This window comes from Octodon degus, unplaced genomic scaffold, assembly GCF_000260255.1.
Source record: "Octodon degus isolate 3935 unplaced genomic scaffold, OctDeg1.0 scaffold00304, whole genome shotgun sequence".
NCBI classification, from domain to species: domain Eukaryota; kingdom Metazoa; phylum Chordata; class Mammalia; order Rodentia; family Octodontidae; genus Octodon; species Octodon degus.
Genome location: NW_004524880.1, coordinates 61,518 through 71,018, shown reverse-complemented (window position 1 = coordinate 71,018; position 9,501 = coordinate 61,518). Strand labels below are relative to the sequence as shown.

The 9,501-nt window shown below is 38.1% G+C and overlaps 1 pseudogene; it reads left to right on the top strand.

Annotated features, from left to right (window-relative positions):
• Positions 1-5,328: 5,328 nt before the first annotated feature.
• Positions 5,329-7,420, top strand: LOC101559815 (annotated as a pseudogene).
• The last annotated feature ends 2,081 nt before the right edge of the window (positions 7,421-9,501 follow it).

The window sequence follows — 9,501 nt, the reverse complement described above, 5'->3', positions numbered from 1 at the left end:
TTATGTTCAAATTTGTTCCTAAGTATTTCAATTTTTTGGATATTGTTGTGAAGGGTGTGGTTTCACTAGTTTTTGTTACTAAAGTTTTTTTTTTGTGTGCGTGGGAATGCTACTTGTTTTTACTTCTGAATTTATATTCAGGTACACAACTGAATTTGGCTATTAAATCTACAACCTTTTCGTGGAGTTTTTGGAGTGTTCTATATACAGTATTATGTCTGTCTTCTGTAAATAATAGCTTAATATTTTCCTTTCCTATCCTTACTTTTTATTGCTTTCCATGGTCTAATGGCTCTGATAATTATTTCAGAATTATATTAAATAGGAGTGTTGACAGCATATATATTTGTCTTGTTCCTGATTTAAGAGTGAAACCTTTCAGTATTGGCCCATTTACTGGGCTGTTTTGTATTGGTTTTTGGTAGATGACTTTTATCAGATTGAGACAAACACCACCTATTCTAATTTTCTGTAGCCTTTTTTCCCATAAGTGGGTGTTGGAATTCTGAAATGACTTTTCTGCATCTATTGCCATGATCGTATTGTTTTTGTTCTTTGCTTCGTCCATATGGTGTGCTACGTTTATTGACTTGCTTATATTGAACCAATCTTTAACCTGAAATGAATGCTGCTTGGTCCTGGTGCATAATCTCCTTGATGATTTGCTGCATTGTTTGCCAGTATCGTTTCAGACTTTTATATCTATGTTCATTAGGGACATTAGCATGTAGGTTTCTCTTTAGGTTGGATTCTTCCCTGGTTTTGTTATCAGGCTAATGTTTTTTTTTTCAAGAATGAATCTTCATCTCTTTCTATTAATCTCTTTCTATTTTACTGAAGAATTTGAGGAATGATGGTGTGAGATCACAAAATTTCTTGTAGAACTCAGCTGTGTATCCATCTGGATCTGGAGTTTTCTCTGTTGCAAGACTTATTATTTTTTTTTGTGTGTGTGTTTTAGGACAAGGTCTATAGGCTCCACAGGGTCTCACTATGTAGATCGGACTTATAGTGATCCCCTGTGTTCAGCCTCCCAGAGCTGGGATTATAGGCACACATCACCATGCCCACTCTTAATCGCTGTTTCAGCACACCCTGAGGGTGTGGCCGACACTGCATGCCAAGAATGGAACCCCGCCACTGAGTATGCCTAAGCAGGCACTTTAACCCGCTGAGCTGTTTGGCCAGCTTCTGTTGGAAGATTTTTAATTATATTTTCAGTTAGTTGACTGATATAGAAATTATTTAGAATTTTTGCAACATCATTAACTTTGGTAGTTCATATGTATTTGAGAATTAGGAATTAGTCCATTTCATCTGTTTTCTTTTTATTTTTATTAGGATAAAGTTTCTCAAAGTAGATATTATTAGTCTTCTGGATTTCCACAGGATGTAGTGCGATTACACATATTTCACTCCTCATTACTTGAATATTATTCTTTTTTATGTATTTAGTATAGGGTCTGACTAAGCAGCTCAGACTCAGTGATCCTGTTGTTTTCAGCCTCCCCAGCACTGGGATTACAGACTTGTGCCACTATGCCCAGTCTCACTGGTCATCTCAGTGCACTGGGAGGCAGGGTTTTTCACAGCCTGCGGTGACCAGGGATTGGACCCCGGTCACTGCACTTGCCTAAGCAGGTGTTTAGTCTGCTGAGCTTTCTTGCCTGCCTTATGAATATTATTCTTTTCTATTCCTGTTTTGATAATACTGGCTAAAGGTTTTTAAATTTTGCTTAATCTTCCAACTAATCAACTCTTTAATTCATTGACCCTTTGTAATTTTTTGGGTCCTTTTGAGAAAAGGTCTCACTATGCAGTTTGGTCTGAGCTTGAGTTCATTTTGTAATACATGATGTTTTCAAACTCACACGGATCCTCCTGCTTCAGCCTCCTTAGTGTGGGTATTACAGACATACACCACCACGCCCTGCTCTCTACATTTTTCCTATTTTTATATTAATCTCAATTATATTCATTTCTGTTTGGTCTTTATCACTTCTCATCTTGTATAAGTTTGGTCTTGACTTGTTCTTTTTATAGAAGTTTGAGACACAACATTAGTTTATGTGAGATCATTCTGTCTTCCTTATATGGGTGTTCATCATTATAAATATCCTTTAAGGATTGCTTTCATGATGTCCCTAAAGTTAGAATGTGTTTACTGGCATAATCATTTAGTTGGAGGTACTGTTTAATTTCTTTAAATTTATCAGTGACAAATGTTTTATTCAGAAGGGTGTTATTTAACTTCTATGAATTCATGGAATTTTGTGGTTTCTTTTGCCATTCCCTTGCAATTTCTTTGTACTACTGTCAGATAATATGCATGTGATAGTTTCATTTTTCACTCCAAAGGTTCTATGTGGTACTAAGTGGTCTGTGATGGAGAACATCCCAGGTGGAGCTGAGAACAATGTCTATTCTGATTTTGTGGTGCACAACTCTATGTAGACATCTATTAAGTCCATTCGTCAACAGACTTGGTTCTGTTCTAATATTATTAATGTTTTTGTCCAGTTGATCTATTGATTAGTGCCAACGAGGTGTGAAGGTCCCCACTGCAATTGTGTTAGCACTTACTTGATTTACTCAGACACCAAATGATCCCTGAATTTCCCAGGGTGTTACAAGGCAAAGCATCTATGAATTTGTATGGGTCTGACAGTACAAACAATGGCTTGGGAATCATAAGAGATAATTAGGGCTTACTTACGACCAGGTGTACAGCCTTCTGGGCAGCTGCATCACCAAGGTCTCAGCAGTAAATTAGATTTATCTATGTATCAGTCTTTGTTAAATAGCAAAAAGAACCCCTCACAAACAAGAATCTGAGAGATTATGTACACTGTATTGACTTTCATTTATTAGACACTTTGACAGGATCACCAAGCACTGTCAAGCCACAAAGTTGGATATTTCTTGGGACAAAGTCAGCCACACAGCTTCAGCACTGGTATGGGCCACCAGAGAGATGAATAGTGCCCCACAACAAAATAGTGTCATGTTATCTATGGCTTTTTGGAGTATTTTCCCTGAAAACATTATCAACAAATTTTAAATGTTATCCAGAGACAAATATGACACGAAAAATCATTGTATATGTATTTTATATGTGTACACAATAACATGAAATAATGCAGAGACATGTGGCTACACTTCTCGAGTAATTAAAAGATGATTATTATAGGTGACCCACTATTGTACAGTAAGCAGTTCCCCAAATTTACATAGAAATTAAATATCTTGATTTCTGAACTGCAGGAGAGTTCCATATGATCTGTGACTGGTTAATGTACAATGCACTTTTTAGAAAGAAATTACTGGAAAGAAAGAAATTATTAGAAAGAAAGAAATTATTCAAAATGTCCAAAGAGGGGCTGGGGAGATGGCTCAGTGGAATAAGTGCTTCCCTCGCAAGCGCAAGGACCTGAGTTCAATCCCTGGTTCTGCCAAAAACCAAAAATGTCCAAAGGGATATTTCAGGTGCAAAATATAGAAATACATAACCAGATATAAATGAATGACATTATTATGCATTTAAAAAAGAAAAAAATAATGCATTTAAAAAAGAAAAAAAATAAAATTTTTGAAATGTTTGTGTATAGTCTGGAATATCCAACAATTCACAAAAAGTAAAATTTAAAATTAGCAAAAATATATGGTAAGTCAATGTTGAGACAAATCAAAGATAATAATATAATTAAAATTAAATAAATGGCGGTTATACAAATAATGAGAAAAAATCCAGACAAAATTTAAATTGAGAAGTTGATTATGGAAATTAGTGTCTTTTGGAAGACTACGAGAAGAGCTGTAAGTGTCCCTTGTTTCCTCAAATAAATTTTATACTTCAAATTAATATATGATGGGAAAAATTTTACAGAATTGCCTAAGTTTTCTTCTGTACAGCAGTAAAAGAATATTTTTTAACTTGAGAAGATGAACTATTTCCAGAATTTGTTTTATTATTGAAGCCATGCAAAGAATTTCTCTGTGGCCTTAAGAAAATTATGTAGCATTTAGGGGCAAAGATACACCCCAGAAGCCCAGCACTGGAGGCCAAGATGGAGAAGACCTCCATGGCCACCATGGCCTTCCCCTTGCTGCTGTGGTACACAGGCAGGAAGGTGACCCACACGCTGCAGAACACCAGCATGCTGAATGTCAGGAACTTGGCTTCATTGAATGTGTCAGGCAGGTTCCTGGCCAGGAAAGCCACAGTGAAGCTCACCAGGGCCAGGGAGCCCAGGTATCCCAGGACACAGTAGAAGGCAGTGAGGGAGCCCTTGTTGCACAAGATGATGATGTGGCCGTGTTCAGAGTGTGCATCTGTGTCAGTGTAGGGTGGATTTGTCCCCGTCCAGATGCTACAGAGAGTGAGTTGGATCAGGGAGCAGATGGGGATGATGTAATTTGGTGCCCCTGATACCAGCAACTTTCTTATCCTCCCTGGGACTGTGGCCTTAAAGGCCAGCACCACAATGATGGTTTTGGCCAAGACAGTGGAAACAGCTACAGTGAACACAAGTGCAAATGTGGTCTGTTGGAGGATGCAGGTGGCTGTGCTGGGACGGCCAAGGAAGAGCAAGGAGCAGAGGAAACAGCAGGCGATGGAGATGAGCAGGGTGTAACTGAGCCCCCTGTTATTTGCCTTGACAATGGGAGTGTCTCGATTTTTTATAAATAGTCCAAGAATGACAACTGTGAGGACAGTGAGACTCAAGGCTGCACCAAGTAGAGTCATCCCCAGTGGGTCTTCATAATTCAGAAAAATCATTAGCTTTTGCAAACAGTGTGTTTTCTGAGTGTTGGCATACTGATGATCTGGACACTTCATGTACTGTTCCATATCTGATGGGAAGTTCAGGTTATCATCAGTAGCTGTTCAGTATTTTCTGGTTACAGTTACTACTCAATCTCTTAATTAGTTGAGTCAAATTTCTCTCCTCCTTTTTCTATACACAAAGAATGTTGTATAGGAAAGAATTCTGCAGTAACACATATATTTCCTATGGAGTAACAGACCACATTATTTGTTCTCCTTATTAATCTTTCCTATTTATACGATCAATTACCTCTTTTCACAAAGTACAGAAAGATCTTTTGGATTTTATACTCTTTACATAATGTACTTTGCTTTCATTCAATGTGCAATCAATTAAGAATAAACCTCCACAATATTTGTTCAGTACCAGGGAAACTCTATTATCCATGAGCGGGGAGAGGAGGTGGCACGCATGCCATTTCTAGTCATCTTCTAAGTGCCTCACACTGATTGTCACAGGCGCAGCCGCCAGCCCCAGCTCTGCCCTGCAGCATAGTAAAATGGCTAATCAGGTGACTGGTAATGCAGTGAAGCTGACAGAAGTGGAAGAACCAATGAATATTTCCAGTGTAACTCACACCGAATACTACAAGACACTAATAGAGGCAGGCCTCCCACAGAAGGTGGCAGAAAGACTTGAAGAAATATTTCAGACAGGATTGGTAGCTTATGTTGATCTTGATGAAAGAGCAGTTGATGCTCTCAGGGAGTTTAATGAAGAAGGAGCTCTGTGTGCACTGCAGCTGTTCAAGGAAAGTGACTTATCACATGTTCAGAACAAAAGTGCATTTTTATGTGGAGTTGTGAAGACCTACCAGCAAAGAGAGAAATAGGGCAACAAAGTGCAGGAGTCCACAAAGGGACCTGATGAAGCAAAGATGAAGGCCTCACTTGCAAGGACTGGTTATACTGTGGACACAACAGGACAAAGGAAGTGGGCTGGTCCTCCACCTGACAGCTTCTACTCAGGTGTGCAGCTCAGAATTTGAACAGAAGTCTTTGTAGGTAAAATACCAAGGGATCTATGTGAGGATGAGTTGGCTCCCCTTTTTGAAAAGACTGGTCTCATTTGGGATCTGCACCTTATGATGGATCCACTGGTGAGAAGCGAGGGTATGCATTTGTTATCTTCTGTGGAAAGGAAGCTGCACAGGAAGCTGTTAAACTGTGTGACAGCTTTGAAATTCACCTTGGGAAACACCTTGGAGTGTGTATTTTTTTGTGGCAAACAACAGACTTTTCATTGCATTCATCCTGAAGAATAAGAGTAAGGAAAACATTCTGAAAGAAATCAGTAAAGTCACAGGTTTTCTTTCTTTCTTTCTTTCTTTTTTTTTTTTTTTTTTTTTTTGCAGAACCAGGGATCAAACTCAGGCCCTTGCGCTTGCCAGGGAAGTGCTTATTCCACTGAGCCATCTCCCCAGCCCCTAAGTCACAGGTTTAATAGAGGGTTTGGTGGAGGTTATTTTGTATCGGGTTGGTGACCAAGAAGAACCAGGGGTTCTGCTTCCTTGAATATGAGGATCACAAGTCAGCAGCACAAGTGAGATGTTGGCTGATGAGTGGAAAAATCAAAAGTATGAGGAAATGTGGTTACAGTTAAATGGGCTGACCCTGTGGAAGAACCCATCCAGAAGACATGGCTAAGGTGAAAATTTCATTGTGAGAAACTTCGTTACTACAATGACAGAAGAAATATTAGAAAAATCATTTTCTGAATTTGGAAAACTGGAAAGAGTAAAGAAGTTGAAAGATTATGCATTTGTTCATTTTGAAGACAGAGGAGCTCCTGTTAAGGCTATGGGTGAAATGAATGGAAAAGAAACAGAAGGGGAAAGACATTGAAATAGTCTTAGCTAAACCACCAGAAAAGAAAAGGAAAGAGTACCAAGCAGGTGGACAGGCCTCCAGAAGTGCTGTACACGAAGATTATTGCTATCACCCTCCTCCTCAGATGCCACCTCCAATTAGAGGTCCAGGTCATGGTGGAGGTAGAGATAGATATGTCTACCCTCCAGAGTACTATGACTATGAAGATTACTATGATACTTTCTATGGTTATGATTATTATGACTGTCGTGGAGGCTATGAAGACCCCTATTACAGCTAAGATGATGTCTGTGCAGTAAGAGGAAGAAGAGGAGGAAGGGACAGGCGAGGTGCTCCACCACCACCAAGGAGGTAGGGAGCACTACCGCCAAGAGGTAGAGCTGGCTATTCATAGAGGGGGGCACCTTTGGGATGGCCAAGAGGCTCTAGGGGTGGCAGACGGGGTCCTGCACAATAGCAGAGAGGCCATGGTTCCCGTGGAGCTCGGGACAATCGTGGAGCAATGCAGGAGGCAAGAGAAAGGCAGATGGGTACAACTAGCCTGATTGTAAGCATCGTCAGACCAACAACAAACAGAATTGGGGTTCCCAATTGATCACTCAGCAACCGCTTCAGTGAGGTGGTGACTATTCTGGTAACTGTGGTTACAATAATGACAACCAGGAATTTTACCGCGATACTTACAGACAACAGTGGAAATAGACAAGTGAGGGCTTGAAAATGATACTGTCAAGATATGATTGGCTCTAGATCTACATTCTTAAAAAACAGTTAGTTTAACTGTTTCATCTTTAGCAATTTGCTGCCATTTGTATTGGGCTGAAAATCACTATTGTGTATATACCCAAGACTTCTTATTTTTCTTCTTTTCATAAATGCTCTTGGACATTATTGAGCTTTCCTTATTTTGGTGATTACAATGCTTTTATCATTTCAGGCTTCATTTTAGTTTCAGAACAAGTTGTTAAATCATGGTTTTGAAGAACCTTTGGTTTGGACAGTCATTTTTTAAGGATTTGGGATAGATTACATAGGAATATGAAGTATGTTGTGAATAAAAATACAAGCTAGTGCTTTGTCTTAGTAGTTTTAAGAAATTGAAGCAAACAAATTTTCTTGTATTGAAAACAACCTATGGTTATATGTTTTGCATTTCTAGAAGTAGACTAACTGTCTTTTTACATTATAACTTCACAACCTTTTTGAAATCTACCTTATAAATTTGTTTGGCTTAAACATCAAAGCTATGACAATTTGTTCTTTAATGTGATTGTATTTCCAATTTCTGATTTATGTAAGATGTCAATAAAACTCAAAAATATACTCAAAACAAAACAAAAAACAAAAAAGCCCCATAAGACAATAACCAAAAAACAAAAAAACATATTATCAGTAGTACTTTCTATCATGTACAGTGAGAATTTCCACCACTTGAAAACTTTATTTTTCACCAGGAGACATACTGGATATTTGATGGCACCTTCATAGAGTCAGTAAATGGAGGGGGAAGTGCTGCTGTTCTTTCATCACTGAGTCCTTCTATCCACGATGCGCTTTAGCCAACCACTTATGTCAGTTTTGCTGTTTTAAATGCTTTTCTAAAGTACACTGGTAGCACTTTTCCAATACTTAAAGAATTGATGATTAGGTATCTCATATAATTAAATATCATAAATCATTTTAATTTCATGCATGACTCATGCATTCAATATAGAAGATTTAAATTTTGTCTTGCATTTACTCACCACTAGATAAATTGAGTTCACTGGAATTTTATTGTTACACACATATATATCTTTGAAAAATTACACAAGTTGTATTGTTCTTTCCCTGAAATTATTGATTTTATTTATTTTCCTGCCTACATTGCATTAGCCATATTCTGCAGTATAATACCAGGAGTATTGGTCACATGGAAAAATTTTTAGTACTTTCTTGCTTTGATTATGGAATCACAAAACATGGTGTTTGCTTTGGAACTTTTAAAGAGAATATTTAGATTGGAGACCCTGTCTTCCAAATACTAATTCATTTTTTATTTTTATTCATTTTAATCAGAAAAAAGATAAAATAGCAATGAAACAGATTTAAAACAGGTTAGTAGGAGGTTTACGGTAATTCATACATTGCATATTGTTGTCTTCATAGTAGTTATTCAGAAGACAAGATGCAGACATGATATCTTGTCTAAACAATATTAATTTAAACTTTTATTCTCAGTGAACTAAGAGAAAGTAGCTGTATATCTATCCTAACTCTGTGTGTACACACACACACACACACACACATATATATGTGTGTGTGTGTGTGTGTGTTTTCCTAGAGAGAAAAAATTCTCTCAGGCTTTCACAGAGAGCAAATTGGTCACACAATGGCTGTGATTCATCCAAATGGCTGATACTGATGAAAGATCTACAAGATGCTGTATATGGTTACAGCATAAATCCTGAGGGTATTTGACTGACCTTGTCAGATATAAAAGTTACATTTTTAATTATATAGGTCTTTAAGTATCCAGCACAAGAGTACAACCATGAGGTATGAAATGTAAAGCTATGTTGATATGCTGAACTATAAAAGGCTGAAGTCAATAGGCAAGCACAAGGTCCTGAGTTCAAGACCCGGTATTGCAAAATGAAAAAAAATCAAAAATCAAAAAGCAATAAACAAATGAGCCTGCCATGCTGGCCCCACCCCCGGGGTGCAATGAGACTGCAATTGAGGCTGGTGGCGCATGCCTGTAACACTTGGGAGGCTATAAACAGGAGAATCACTATGAGTCCCATCTAGTAGTGAGACCCTGAATACCCTGTGGACCTTTCCCTTAAAATACAGAAAAAAAA